At 37.5% G+C, this 15,628-nt stretch overlaps 1 protein-coding gene across 5 annotated transcripts in view; it reads right to left on the reverse strand.

Moving 5' to 3' along the window:
- MET (MET proto-oncogene, receptor tyrosine kinase) overlaps positions 1-15,628 on the reverse strand; it is a 127,242-nt gene that overhangs the window by 76,373 nt on the left and 35,241 nt on the right. The gene's annotated exons all lie outside the window — the stretch shown is intronic.

The raw sequence follows: 15,628 nt of genomic DNA on the forward strand, positions 1-15,628 counted from the left end.
GGCTCATGGCAGAGGCTAAAGTTGAGCCTGGTCTTGATACACGGGAAGAGAGAAAAACTTGGAGCAGAATATATTTTATGTGTATGTGTGTATGGACTTACATACACATGTGTACAAATGCATGTATAAATAAGTGAAATATATATATCCATTCTCCTCATGAGATATCCTTAGGATTCAAATTCTCAGAATTCTACAATGATAGGGGCTTTGGAATTCCGAATGTTAAAACGTTTGCTTCTTTATCATCATTTCCTAAGGTGAATCAGATCTAAAACAGACCAAGTCCATGTGGTTTTGGTTAGCAGCCTTCACATTGCCCTTCAATCACAATCAGGAGTGACAGAGTGATTCATAGAGAAAGTTGTTCTCAGTGAGGCAGATTTTAATGCTGAGTGTACAGAGGTTTTCTGCTTTTCTTTATTCAGTTAACAGAAAAAATTTAATGTACTTACTCATAGAAATGTAAGAGATACTCAAAAGACAGAACACCAGGTACCCTGCACTAATCAATAAAACAGAAGCAGTTCCTCCTGTAGAGTGTAAGAGCCATGGTCTGTTTGTGTGTCTAACAGTGTCACACTCAGCAGAAACAGGCTGATGAATGTCTTAGTGGAAAGCCAGGAGAGGTGAAAGATGGATGAAACCAGAGTCCTTCAATTGTGCCCCAATATGTTGTTTAAACCCATGACTGTATTCTAGCCTGCCATTGCTGTCATCACCTCTTATCCCTTCTTTCCATCTTATCATTGTGCAGTGAGACTCTTCACTCCTCTTCTCCACTTGTTCTTGCCCAGAACTGTTTATCAGGAACCTCAATCCGTGGGCCACCCTTCTCACTGGCCAAGGTCCCTGAGGCCCTTACCAAACTCTCTTCTAATTTTACTGCAGCTACATCAAGTCCAAGCTCAAGAAAGTTTCTCTCTGTACCAAGCATGTACTTAGTGCCCATGAAGTGGTGCCACTGTGGAGGCTAATTCTGTGGCCACAGTAAGGGTGGTATTGAAAAAGACGTTCAGGCTCAACTTCTTTTCCTTAGCCCATACATTTCTACTTGAAATCATAGACTGGTGGTCAGTAGTGAAAATCTATGGATTCCAAAAGCAAACTTCATGGGAGGGCGCTTCTACTGGTACCACTGCTTGAGCAATGACCACCAGAAGGCATTGCCTAAGTCCCTCTTACAGACCGTGTCACCCACTCAAAGGGGAAGCTCTGTTGAAAGGCTTGAGAAGCCTTAAGGAGCACAGAGGTTACTCTGTCTTTCTCTTTTTAATGGCTTTAATTGTGTTTTCCCAATTTTGACTAAGTACGAAGCTCTGTAATTTGTCTATTCGCTGTCCTTATCTTCATCTTTTCTTCTCCTTTCATTTTTCTCCTTTTTGTTCTTTGATTCATCTTCCTCCCAAACTGGTGGATGGAGGAGAGTGCGTGTAAGTATGAACGTGTGTGTGTGTGCGTGTGCGTGTGCGTGTGTGTAAGGAAGGGGGCATAGGTTATGGTGAATAGAACTTTCCAGAATTTCTTCAGTGCTCTTTAACTCTTGGAAAGTCCCCAATTCTATAAATTAGTTTTCAGGGATCTGGGGGAGAGAAAGAAAAACTGTTTTATCTAAGATTATTTTTGCTAATCAGCACTTTATTATATTATTTGAAATATGAGGATTTGTCATAACTAATTGCTCTTTTGATAAATATATATTTTGTTCAAGCTATTTTGTTAGGTACCAGAGGTATGGAGATAAAAGCTATAGGCCACATCTTCAAGGGGCTAATGAAGGACCAGTGAACATATTATCAATACTATGAAGTATGGTAAAGAATATGATAGAAATAAACAAAGGGTGCTAACTGGAGTACACAGGAAAGGCAGCTTATCCAGAATGAGGAGTTAGGGGAAAGCTAGAGAGGAGTTTCTGGGGAAGGAAATGCCTTAATGGGTTGCAAAAAAATAGGGAGAAAATGTTAACCTGACAAAATGAGTGTTAAAGGGAATTTGAGGTAGGTGAAATAACATGTGTTAAGGCAGGGCTGTGAGAGAGACTGATGGATTCTGGGAACTGCAAGTATGATAGGTTGACACATATCCAATAAGGGGTTAATGTACAAAATATACAAGGAGCTCATACAACCCAATAGCAAAACAAAACACAATTAAAAGATGGGCAAGGAACCTGAATAGACATTTTTCAAAAAAAGACACAAATGGCCAACAGGAACATGAAAAATTAATCATCAGGGAAATGCAAATTAAAACCACAATGAGATATCACCTCATACACATTAGGATGGCTATTATCAAAAAGACAAGAGATAGCAAATACTTGTTAGAATGTGAAGAAAAGGGAACCCTTGTACACCTTTGGTGGGAATGGAAACTGGTACTGCCAGTAAACACTATGAAGGTTCCTCAAGAAATTAAAAATAGAACTACCGTATGAGCCAGCAATCCCACTTCTGAGTATCTATCCAAAGGAAACAATACCATTATCTGTAAGAGATACTTGTACTTCCGTGTTCATTGCATAACTATTCACAAAAGCCAAGACATGGAAAAAACCTAAATGTCCATCAATGGATGAATAGATCAAGAAGACGTGGTATATATGCATATATATACAATGGAATATTATTCAGTCTTAACAAAAGAAGGAAATCCTGTCATTTGTGACAATGTGGATGAACCTGGAGGGTACTATGCTAAGTGGAATAAGTCAAAGAAAAACAAATGCTGTGTGATATCACTTATACGTGGAATAAAAAAAAAAGTTGGATTCATAGTAACAGAGAGTAGAAAAGTGGTTGCCAGGGGCTGGGGTGGTGGGGGAATAGGGAAAGACTGGTAAAAGGGTACAAACTTTTTTTTTAAATAGATCTTTATCGGAGTACAATTGCTTCACAATACTGTGTTAGTTTCTGTTGTACACCAAAGTGAATCAGCCATATGCATACATATGTCCCCCTATTCCCTCCCTCTTGAGCCTCCCTCCCGCCCTCCCTATCCCACCCCTCTAGGTCATCACAAAGCACCGAGCTGATCTCCCTGCGCTATGCTGTTGCTTCCCACTAGCTATCTGTTTTACATCTGGTAGTGTATATATGTCGATGCTACTCTCACTTCGCCCCAGCTTCCCTCTCCCACCCTGTGTCCTCAAGTCCATTCTCTATGCCTACGTCTTTATTCCTGCTCTGCAACTAGGTTCATCAGTACCATTTTTTTTTTTTTTAGATTCCATATATATGTGTTAACATACGGTATTTGTTTTTCTCTTTCTGACTTACTTCACTCTGTATGACAGACTCTAGGACGATCCATCTCACTACAAATAACTCAATTTTGTTTCTTTTCATGGCTGAGTAATATTCCATTGTATATATGTGCCACATCTTCTTTATCCATTCATCGCTACAAACTTTCAATTAAAAGATAAATAAGGTCTGAGGATCTAATATATAACATGGTAACTATAGTTGATAACACTGTATTGTAAAATTGAAATTTGCTAAGAGAGTAGAAAAAAGAAAAAAAAGAAAGAGTAAGAATGAGACAAAAAAGAAAGTTGAGAGTAGGGTAGGGTGGCAGTGGTATGCTTGATCCATCTTGTACCACCTTACAGAGCCAACTGTGAACATTTCTTCTTAACTCTTATTCAGTGACTTTATCTTCTTTGCTTGAAATTGGCTTGGGAGGTATTTACACCACCTAAACTGGTAAACATTACAAATCAGGGGCTTCTACTCCCCCTGACCCCAGAGTTAAACATTTGCCAGAACACCACTGAGTGTGGGGAGCACCAGGCAATAGCCAGGGCCAAGCTAAGAAACCCTTTGAATATCATACTAGAGGGTGTGGATTTTACTCAAACCATTGGGGAACCCTCAAATTATTTTAAGGGATGCAGTTACATACACGGGTTGGCTTTCAAGAAATATTACTCCAGCAGCAGTCTGGAAACAAATAGATTGCTTGGGGACGAGGATGGAGTCAGGGAGATCTAGCTTTACCTTATTGGTATTGTTTTCAACACACTAATAAAACAAAAAACCTGTAAAGGATGATAATATACAATTTTCTGTTTTCTGCTTTGTGTATATGCAGAAGGCGAGAAGAAGTAAAGATTTTTAAAGTTCGTATTTACTATGAATGAGATCAGGTTTTCTTCTGGAGAAGTCATAGAAGAAGCAGACTTAATAAGATTGTGTTAATGAAGAATGTTGAGATAGGTAAAATGATTTTTTTGGAAATATTATTTCTGGATTAAATAGGTGTTGTTAGGTGCACCCAAAGACCAGCAGCTGGTTATGGTACTTAAGAAGGTCTTAAATAAGGCTAGTGCACAGACTGAGAATGTCCACATGGGTTAATGAATGGGAGAGGTTGTGAAAACTATTACTTAATCCCAATTGAGAGTTTCCTGAGCCACTGGGGAACTGAGTTGACGTTGATAGACAAGAATAAGGTTAGAAGGAAACAGAGCATTAAACAAACAAAACAAACAATAGTTCAGTTTGACTTGTGATTTACCTGGAATTTAGAAAGCCTTGCTAGTAGGAAAAAATGTAAAATGAAGCTATGTCAACATTTTTATTAAAATAATTGTCCAGCCATTCACTGGAACAGAGACTTTATTATATACTGGCAGAGAAAATAGAAAATTTGACTGTTTCTTAACTAGTTCTTGAATACCCAGACTACAGAGTATTAAATAATGCATTGGGAGCATAACAGCTGGTTCTGAGAACCCAGAGACTGCAGGGAAAGCTTTAATAGCTAAAGCTCACACAAATACTAAATTAATACTTACTTATGAAAATTTAGGTGTTTACTTTTCAAATCTTTAATAATCCTTTTTTCATGAGTTGATCTTCATTCAATTGGATTGTTATCTTATCACCAGGGTCAAAAGATACTCAATATCATATAGTTTACACCATGGTTACCCTAGATCCTGTAATAATTTGGATTTTTTTTTTTAAATAAAGAACTTTTTGTTAGGTGTGGTAAAGTCCTGGTGTATACTTTTCTAGGATCTATAACTGTGCACAAAAGGTGAACTTCAAATTTTCAACACTGAGGTGAATATGTTTTCCTGTGCAGAATCCACTAAAAACAAAAGGAGATAGGAGAGGAGGCATGGGGGCAATTATTGCACCATCATATCACATACCCAGGATCATAAAAAGTACTGTTTGCCTAAAAGTCTGAAATTGCTGCTTATGTTTTCATAAGCATTTGATTCTAAAAAAGTATCTAGATAGAAAATACCATAATCGTCAAAATTTGCTCTATCTTTTTTTTTTTTTTTTTTGCGGTACGTGGGCCCCTCACTGTTGTGGCCTTTCCCGTTGCGGAGCACAGGCTCCGGACGCGCAGGCTCAACGTCCATCGCTCACGGGCCCAGCCGCTCCGCGGCATGTGGGATCTTCCCAGACCGGGGCACGAACCTGTGTCTCCTGCATCGGCAGGTGGACTCTCAACCACTGCGCCACCAGGGAAGCCCTGCTCTATCATTTTTTAAAGCAGGCACATATTTTAGTACTCTTTGTACATGTCAAAACCCTGTACTTTGACCTTTCAATGTTTTTTGCTTTTTTTTTGAGATGCTGCTTGGTCAAGCACAGTGGTTTTCTTTTTTTATTTTTTGAATTTTATTTTTTTTTTTATACAACAGGTTCTTATTAGTTATCTATTTTATACATGTTAGTGTATATATGTCAATCCCAATCTCCCAATTCATCCCCCCACCCCCCGCCGCTTTCCCTGTTAATTACAAGTAATACCTACTATTGTTAAAACACCACTTACATATTACTCATCATTTTGCAAACACTGACTAGGATCCCTACTACTGGACCAGTAACAGAACTGATCTTGTGCTTTGCCCAATTCTACTTGGAATCAATAGTTTTCCTATGACTCTTCTGAAATGAGAATGAATTTAGTTGAGAGTATGAAACACTGACCATTTTTTTCCACATCAGCTCTAGATAAACACAATGTAACTGGTGTTTTTCAAATTAGAAATACTTCTCAATTACTCTTACTAATATATTGACTGATTCTTGTTTACCACGATGTTGAAGCTACAAATAAGTTTATATTTAGTGAATCATCAGGAATATTATATTTTATTATAAATTCCTCTTCTTTATTAATTTAATTCAGTTCCTTAAGGATCACCTAACTTCCAGGATCACCTAACTTGACCTCATATTTGCTTCTGTTATTGCACTGTAGAACATTTCCAGAGTCTTGGACCTTCTCATATTAGTGACTATGAAGAAAAATAATTTCACCTTCCTATTATTTCTGAGGTTTTGTATAACTCCTGCTCACGCTGTACTCTTATAAACAATCTCTTATATTCAAGATTCTGGTCACTTTACTGGAAAATAAACAGTCCTCTGCCTGTAATTACAGCCTTCAGGAAGGGGCAAGCCAGTGACCTCTCTGACTTTAGGCACAGGAATAAGCCCTGAAGATTAAATGCCTCCTATTCCCTCATCTTTTCCCTTGGCAAACTCTACTTCATTCTGGGCCAAACAAATGTGAACAAAGTGAACAGAGAAAAAGGTGAGAATTTCTTTCTACTCTTCATACATATTTTTTGCACCTGCATTTCAAATAAATCTTTGTGGCTTGTGGAGATGACAAAAACAATGCTTTCTGTGATCCAGTCACAAAAATATATTTGCAGATTTTATCAAGGACTTTTATCCAAACACTGCAGCAAATCAGACGGTCTCTGTTTACTGTGTAAATATATATACATATTTTTTGGAAGACAAAACTTTTTGTCAAAATCAACACTAATGTCTATGATCTGCAAAGCACATGCTTAGGTACAAAAAAGCATGACGAAGTGCCTAAGACCTTAAACCTATTTAGATATTTGCAGGATTAAATATATATAGATAAACATGAGTGTAACAAAAGAGAAAGGCAAAATGTGTCTGCAGCTAGAGATGCATTAAATCAGCATAAAGGCGGTACTAACCAGAGCGCATGCCCCTGTACATTCAGTAGGTGCTCATGACATCCTCGTGAGTCCTGGGAGCACTTGCCTCTCACTTGGCCCTCTAGGCCACATGATTCTCATGAGAAGGAAATGGTCTAAAATGGATGTAGTTGTGTAGAGGACAGTCCACAGATGTTGAAAGACAATGAGACTCAGCATCACATTCCTTTGAATTCTATCAACTTTTATAACTTTGACAGTTTCAAAAGACCTTATTTTGTGTGTTTTCATAATTATATGACTCTTTTTTTTTGGTCATAGGACTTACTGGTAACAGGACAACCCCTTCCATCCCTAAGAAACACAGGTTTTTCTGATGAGTAGGGTCCCAAGTGTCGGCCACAGAAGACTGAAGAGGGGGAGAAGAAAGAAACAACTTTGATTGATATAAGAAATTTCTGCTTTCAAAGAAGGTGATTAAAGTGATAGGCTATGAGAGGCAGTGAAAGTGAGAGCTACCTAAATTATGTCCTTAGCTTCCAGAAATTCACACATTATCTTCTTCACACTAAGAATTACTTAACGAAAAGTGACTATTTAGAAATCAAAGAAAAGACAAAGTTCGGAAACATTGACAACTTTTCTAAAAAAGATAAAGTGTTTAAAAAAGTTAAATTCTCCAGCACAGTTTTACCTCCTGTGATACATTTCTCTAAGTTTAAAGTAATATGCATTCATGGTCAGAACCCACTTTAAAAAGCTGCTTAAATGCCACAGCAAATAGTTAAGACCTCGAGCTTATGATATAGATAAAAATTAGTTTGTTAAATACTGGCTATCTACTTGACCATGTAGTGAAGACATAATTGCTTTTTTTGTGTGTGTGTGCGGTACGCGGGCCTCTCAACGCTGTGGCCTCTCCCGTTGCGGAGCACAGGCTCTGGACGCGCAGGCTCAGCGGCCATGGCTCACGGGCCTAGCCGCTCCGAGGCATGTGGGATCTTCCCGGACCGGGGCATAAACCCGTGTCCCCTGCATCGGCAGGCGGACTCTCAACCACTGCGCCACCAGGGAAGCCCCATAATTGATTTTTTGAGCTTTATGTAAGTTAACTTTTAGCTTCATGAAAAAGTTAACTTTCACCTCCTCAGGGTGGCCTTTTGTGACTATACTACCAAATTTAGATCTTCCTCCTCATTTGCATTCACAGATGTTTATTTCCCTCGCATTATATTTCATGAATTATTATGATGTATTTGTTTGCTGGTATGACTGATTGTCATCTCCTCCCCAGTAGGTTTGCTTCATAAAGACAAGAACCAGGCCTATCTTACTCACCATTGTAATACCAGTAGGTTAGACATTCAGTAAATTCCTGTTGAATTTCTTGTTGAATCTTAGTTGTCTGAATAAATCCTTTCCTCTGTCTCTTGCTGAAAATGATGATTACAAGTTTCTGGCCATTTTATGCACTAAATAAAATGGTTAGGATTCTAGCACTTGGCTTAAACTAATAAGATGAAAGAACAAGCATGTAATGTAATTAGCTTAAATTAAATGGAAACTATTGCACGTTTTATTGTCAAGATAATTTTTAGAGATATTCGTTTTTGCTATTGACTGCTACTGCATTAGTGCTTGTAATCTGCTTAGTGCATTAGCACTAAATACTATTGATTCACTCAGAGCTAACAGACCAATTTAATCTTTGCATTTTTCCCATTTCCTGAGTAGCACTTCACCTATAGTTTAGTTAGCAGACTGGTTGCTAGATGCAAGTGTTAATCAGATTTTAAATTTAAAATGTCATCAGAAAATTTAGTATCCTACAGATTTATATTTTCTGGTACATGGATTCAAATTCTAGCAAATCATGAATAAGCCATATACTTTTAGAAGACAACTAAGCAAGTTTAATTTTCATAAAATCAGCTCTAGAAAAGAATGCTTCACAAATCAAAACTGACCTTAATTCATGCCTTTTACCTAGAGCACCATTGGAAATATCACCATTTTAATGTCCTTCGGTTGATGAACATTTTGGTGATTTACCCAAATCAAACAACTGAAGTCAGACTTTAGCCTGAATTCAGAATTGTTATTTTTTGTTTTATAGTTATATACTGTTCATAAAACACCTTCCCCTATGAGTGAACATCAGGAATAGTTAAAAGAAGCCTTTGCCCTATATTAGCATGCATTTTTAAGATATTTTTCTGTCCTCTTGTTGAAAAACTAGAGAATATTTTTGAAGTATAGAAGGTAGACACACTTCATCTGCTCCACCTTAGCCTAGGTCTAGGGTGAAGTGCAGGAAACGTCTTTTCCAAGGATTTTACTCAGCAAGTCATTCATATGCAAATGAACCTGCCCGGACCATTTTAGTTAGAAAAAATATATAATTATCAGACTGGAATGTAACCAGGATTCTAGAATCACTTACCCCATTCACTATTATATTAAAAAAAAATAAAAGAGTTTTAATGACTTCAAGAGTAGCTGAGCCATCGGTTTCATTTCCCTGATAAATGAGCCCTTTACAGTCCTCCCTGGATGCTGGAGATGTGACTTACAGCACATATCTGGGCACTGAGTCATCCTGGATGCTGGGTGCCCACTGATTCAGTATCTGTGCCAATCTATGAATAAGCAACGGCAGAAATTCCTGGTGGATTTTCTATCCAAATTCTGGCAGCTCCTCATTTTTCTTATTAGAGTGAGGAGATAATAATGCAGGGCGGGATGCCATCAATGAGATAGAAGTCTGAAGTAAGGGTGTAACACCCAAAATTTGATACATTATTTGGAATAAAAACTCCATTATTACTCAAGGAGCTTAATATTCTTATCAAAATGCAAGATCCCAGGCTTCCCTGGTGGTGCAGTGGTTGAGAGTCCGCCTACCGATGCAGGGGACTCGGGTTCGTGCCCCGGTCAGGGAAGATCCCACATGCCGCGGTGCGGCTGGGCCCGTGAGCCATGGCTGCTGAGCCTGTGCGTCCGGAGCCTGTGCTCCGCAACGGGAGAGGCCACAACAGTGAGAGGCCCACGTACTGAAAAGAAAAAAAAAAAAAAAAAAAAAAAAAAGCAAGATCCCATATGCTTTCAGAAGTCTCTAATCATGTAGTAGTATGGCAATGAAAGTATGTATCAGAGCTGTGGCTTCAAAGTTTTATTAACACTTCAGCTTTTCAAAGACCCACTTTAAGATTTATTTTTTTGCCTGAACTCCTTATTGTTTGCTCCACTAACTTTACCAAATGAGTCTCCATGTAGAAATCAACTACTTAAATAAAACACAGATCACACCACTTGCTTCAAAGGATATTAAGAAAAATGAATTAATTTACATATTAGCATGTCTTATCATATATGATAATATAATCCACACGTTAAACTTATTTACATTTTTGGTGACAGTTTCAGCATTAACTGTGTTTCTTTGCTTAGTTTATTAAAACGTCATGTCTTTGCTTTTTCATTCTTTCCTGGGCTGTACCTGTGAATAAACTATGAAATGGTTTAAAGAAGGGTTAGCAGGAGGACGAGAAAAAAGCAAACGGCTTTAATGGCTCGCTCTGTAACATGTTTTCTAATACCCCCAGGGTGTGCCCTGTGATCTCAGAAAGTGTTATAAATTCTGGAAAGAAAATAATTCAAAATTCCTCTTAATAAACTAATGCAATATGGCACTTTTCATGGGATGGATAGCATGAAGAATTCAAGTAAATAAGTTAGGGAGCAGCGACTCCCTGAGCCTGGGAGACAATAAAGAAGAGTTTACAGAAGGAAAGGAATCAAGTGTAAAATTAATGAATTTCTACTTAATTTTTTTAAAGTATATTGAATCCTTAGACCTCAAGGATTTTCTTTCTTGAAAGATTTTGCTTTGGTAGCTATTACATTTGGCATATGGCCAAGATATTTGGTGTTTAGAATGAAGAATCCTCAACATTTTTCATATAGGATAACATTCTCTCATTTCGAAGCACAGGAAGTAAAAAACCCTGAAATCTGACTTCACATTTTTCATCCCTAATACAAAATACGTTCTCTTGAGAGTGCTAGACTGTTTAAATAAGACATGCCAAACCAGTATAATTACATGGATGTTATTTGTAACGTTGACTCCACATTCCCAGTTCAAATGGTGTGGTGTGGGAGATTATAGATATATGGCCTATAAAGAGTTATAAATCTTTGTTTATTTTATTAAATATTATGAGACATGCCCTGAGGATGACAGATCAATAATGGTCCTTGTGGTTTCCTGATGGAAGGCTGCAATTATTTTCTTCCATTACAACTTGAATGTAACCCAATTTTACTCATCTATCATCTTTATAATAGTAATAAAGAAACATCACTGTATGTTTATTTTTATGCCTATTCCTATTATCCCTTGTTTGCATCTTGTTTTGATTTTGTTTTCATTCAAAATTGTTCTAATCATTTTACTTTCTTCCTTTGATGGTTCTGAGTGGTGACCCTTTAACTTTGGCACTCTTTAAAACGGAGATGGAAAATTACTACTTTAAGTTTCCTTTATTTTGGGAAGCAGTTGGCTACTCTTTGAATTAGAGTATAAATGATGTTTAAAAACAAGGAAGCTTAGTACAAACAACCTGTGAGGTTAACTTTTTCTAAAACTGCATTATCTGCAAATTCTTGAATGCATAAGATAAATTACATTAGCATAGTATCTTATAGTGCCATAGGTAGTTAGAATTGAAAGTCAGGTAAAGGAGCACCTTATACCTTTTAGCTTGACTATATAGCACAATTCTGATTTAGCTGACTTTCTCTTCACCCTCCAAACCACCACCACTCCCATATCTCCCCCTTTTTTTTTTCTTTTGGAACTATTAAGTGTTAAGGAGGACTTACACAAATTAAGCATTACGGAGGTAGGTCCCTCATAAGTTAGTGGGGGAAGTAAAAGACCCTCATGAGCAATAGAACCAGAATGTGTCTCTTCCAGGAAACAATCCAATAATTTGAGTTTGACTTTCTTTACACAAACAACAATACAATAATAGCTGTTAATTATTACGTGCCAAGGACAAAGTTAGAGACTTTTAAACATTATTGTACTTGTCCACACCATAGTCCTGCATGGAGGAAAACGGGTTCAGTGAGTTTAAATAATGCCCTCATGGTCAGGCAGATAGAAAATCATGGGGTACAAGTCTGAACCCAGATCTCTTTAATTTCAGTCTTGTTCCATTAGGCTATGCTGCCTCCCAAAGAGATAAATTTATGGTCATCTTATTGTGCCAGGTACTTTATATTTATTATCCCACATTTTTACAAAAAGGCTGAGAAGTAGGTATTGTTATCTGCATGTTACGAATGAGATTGAGGCTCTAAGAATTAAGTAACGTGGCAGAAGTGACACAGCTGGTACACAGGAGACCATGAGTTCCAACCTGGTGAGTCTGGCACCAAATTACATGCTTTTCCCCTACAACTGATCAATCACTGGTCATAAGATGACCAAGATATTGGTAAAAATATTTGCTACCAGTCTATTTCTATTCTTTCAAATGCTTATATGTAGAAAAAAACTTTGGTAATGGATTGCAAGAAAAAGTATAATGTCGTAACTATATTTCCTGGGTAGATGAGAGGTATTTCAAGGACCCTTTTATATTTCAACTTTGATTAAAAATCTTTCCAAAATGTATAACTCCACTTCTCTTAGTAAATATAATTTAGGGAACAGGATCTTTGTTGATTTGAGGACAAAAAATTCCCTTATTCAATATTCATTCTTATTTGGAAGAAACTGGGCTAATGTGTACTGATTCTAGTTTTTTCCTGGAATAATTGTCATGTTACTAAATCCCTTATATGATACTGTTGGAGATTCAGTTAATGTGCTTAAAATAAATTTTTAATAGTTTATCCCCGAGTAGAAGGTGAGGTTTTCTTATGCTCAAATTTGGGGATTTACAAAGTCTCCAGATTATGTGGCATTTTTTCAGTTACTCTATTTTGAATAATAATGTGCTGTTTAGGGAACATACATTAGCCTAAAACAACTTCAATCACGATTAATTTAGGATGCTTATAGAGGTCAAATGATGAATGGGTACAAAAAGGCGGTAAAGATATTTAAGACTGAAGATTTAATTATTTGTAGGTGTAGAATCTCATAATCCTAAATGTTGGAAATCACCGTGAACAAACCCTTTAGGAATCACTTTCAAAAGCAACATAGAAAATGGTTGCACTGCAAAGATCAAGAAGAACAACTAATAATCAACACTGTATTATATGAATGGGTATCTGTGGCTTGGGATAAGTTTCCGAAAACAGCATCATATGTGGAATTAATGAGTTCTGAAGCACAAATAACTAAGAAGTGAAGATGATCTGCTTTGGAAACTATCAGATGACTCAAAAGACGGTTTTAGTGATGTCATCAATATAAGAAGTTGTACATGAAGAGTTTGCACAGATACTTTCATACAATGTGAGAGTGGAAAAAGCAACATAATATGTGATCTAATATGTGATCTAAGCAAGTCAGGTCTGATACACCTGTTGGACCCACAGAATCTAAAAGACCCTTTCTTGGTCCTCTGTCTGATCCTGTGATAGAGACATTTTGCGTAGGGTGGAAGCTCACGGAAGGCCAGAAAACCCCTGCTGCTGCGAATGTGCTCTCTAAGTCCTCGGAAGGTTACTGTTGCAGTTTTCTTAACTTTGTCCACAGAGCACACAATGGTCCCTCCATAAAGATCTGACTGATTAGTTTTGTTCATAACAAAACTACAATATATGTATCTATTCACTAAACGTTATGCCAAAATAAAAACTTAGTTCCAAGAAATTGTCAGAAGGGTCACCTGATATCTTTGCCAAGACAAAATGGAGTTGTATTGCTTAGAGTATTTCCAAACTTTTTTTTTTTTTTTTTTTTTTGTGGTACGCGGGCCTCTCACTGTTGTGGCCTCTCCTGTTGCGGAGCACAGGCTCCGGACGCGCAGGCTCAGCGGCCATGGCTCACGGGCCTAGCTGTCCCACGGCATGTGGGACCTTCCCGGATGAGGGCACGAACCCGTGTCCCCTGCATCGGCAGGCGGACTGTCAACCACTGCGCCACCAAGGAAGCCCCTCCAAACTTTTTTGATCTTGTAAATCATTTTGTTTTTGTGTGAGTAACAGCTCTAGGTGCCTTCATTTTAAGATGAAGCTGGGAAATGACTGTATGCTGACTATTGGAACAATCTGAGGTCTTTCTGTGGCGGGTATATGAAAACTGATAACGTGGGTAGTTTCATTCTTGGAAGAATTCTGACCTTTAGTAACCAGAGAAGATAAACAGGCAAATAAATAGAAGAGATTGGAAGGTATCTGTCTCTGTGGAATTTGGCTAGTGTAAAAGTTGCCTTCCCTTGTAAGAAGACTATGTTGGCCAGTTCCACCTTGTTTCCCACAAGAATTTTTGTGATGGGAGTGATAACAGTTTCAGGTGTGGTTGGTGCATTTTGGGCATTTTTCCTGGGTGATAAACCTGCCCTGAATTTCATTGGGTAACCCTGCCTTTTTGTTCCCTTTGGAACACTAAAAAAGTCAAAGGGGTAGGATAAAGTTCAGCTGTGTTTTGAGAATTTCTAGAATTGATAAATACTTTTACATCTGGGGGCTGAAATGTACAAAATAAAACAATGAGATAAGATATCAGTATACCCTTGTAAGGTAAAGTCTCTTTAATTTTTAACAGAACAAGATTTAAATAGCAAAGTCGTGTGCTTTAGAGGCTCTGAAGGAATTCCCAGTAGACTCTTTTTAAACTTGTTTCTGAAGCAATTCATTGGATGCAGGAAAAATGTTTTCTCTGAAATGCTATTAATATTACTCTTTTATGTCCTAATTCCCAGGTTTCTGAAAGTCTCTTTGTTTCCTTTCATTCTTTGTCTTTTCCAGTGAGGAAAAGGGACAGCCTCATGAGCAATCCCATTGCTTCTTACAGATTTTGCAACATATATTAAATGTATCCAGGGAGAAATAAGTCTTAGTTGGGATATATATGTATGTATATTATGTATATTCATAGACTTTTGAGAGAGAAGAAAGTTATGTCTTTAGTTCACTATAAGATGGATTCATTTCCTCAGAAGCACTTTTCTAACTTTATAAATAAATTACTTAAGAGTTTCCATCTGGAGAAGTATCCTAGACATTTCAGCAAAAGTGAAACAAACGTTTCTGAATTATTATGCCCTTGTTATCCATCTGCAAATTATATACTTTCTTTTATCAAGGACATGTTTAATGTTCTTCCTGCTTGCAATTATAACCTTTACCACTTAGACTGAAAACTGCTAGACTAAGTGAGATGTACATTTTCAAAGTCAAATTGTCTTTAGAAAAGCTATAGAATTTGTTCATCCAGTTATGAACACTAGTGGTCATTATGTTAGGAGGCATAACCAGGTCTGTATGTTCAAATCTGGGTCCCCATCAAGAAAGCCCAAGGCCACAGTGGACTCCCAGTTTGATGCTCTTCCTCTAGCACCAAATGATCTGAGGACTAGCAGGATAAATCCTCTGGGTATAGCTGGTAGCCTTTACTATATCTAAATCGAAGCAATAAAGAATTTCCCTAATGATCACAGGGAAAATATCATTTCATGTAAGTACAAACAATCATCAATCGAG

The sequence above is a fragment of the Orcinus orca genome, chromosome 9 (assembly GCF_937001465.1).
Source record: "Orcinus orca chromosome 9, mOrcOrc1.1, whole genome shotgun sequence".
NCBI lineage: Eukaryota > Metazoa > Chordata > Mammalia > Artiodactyla > Delphinidae > Orcinus > Orcinus orca.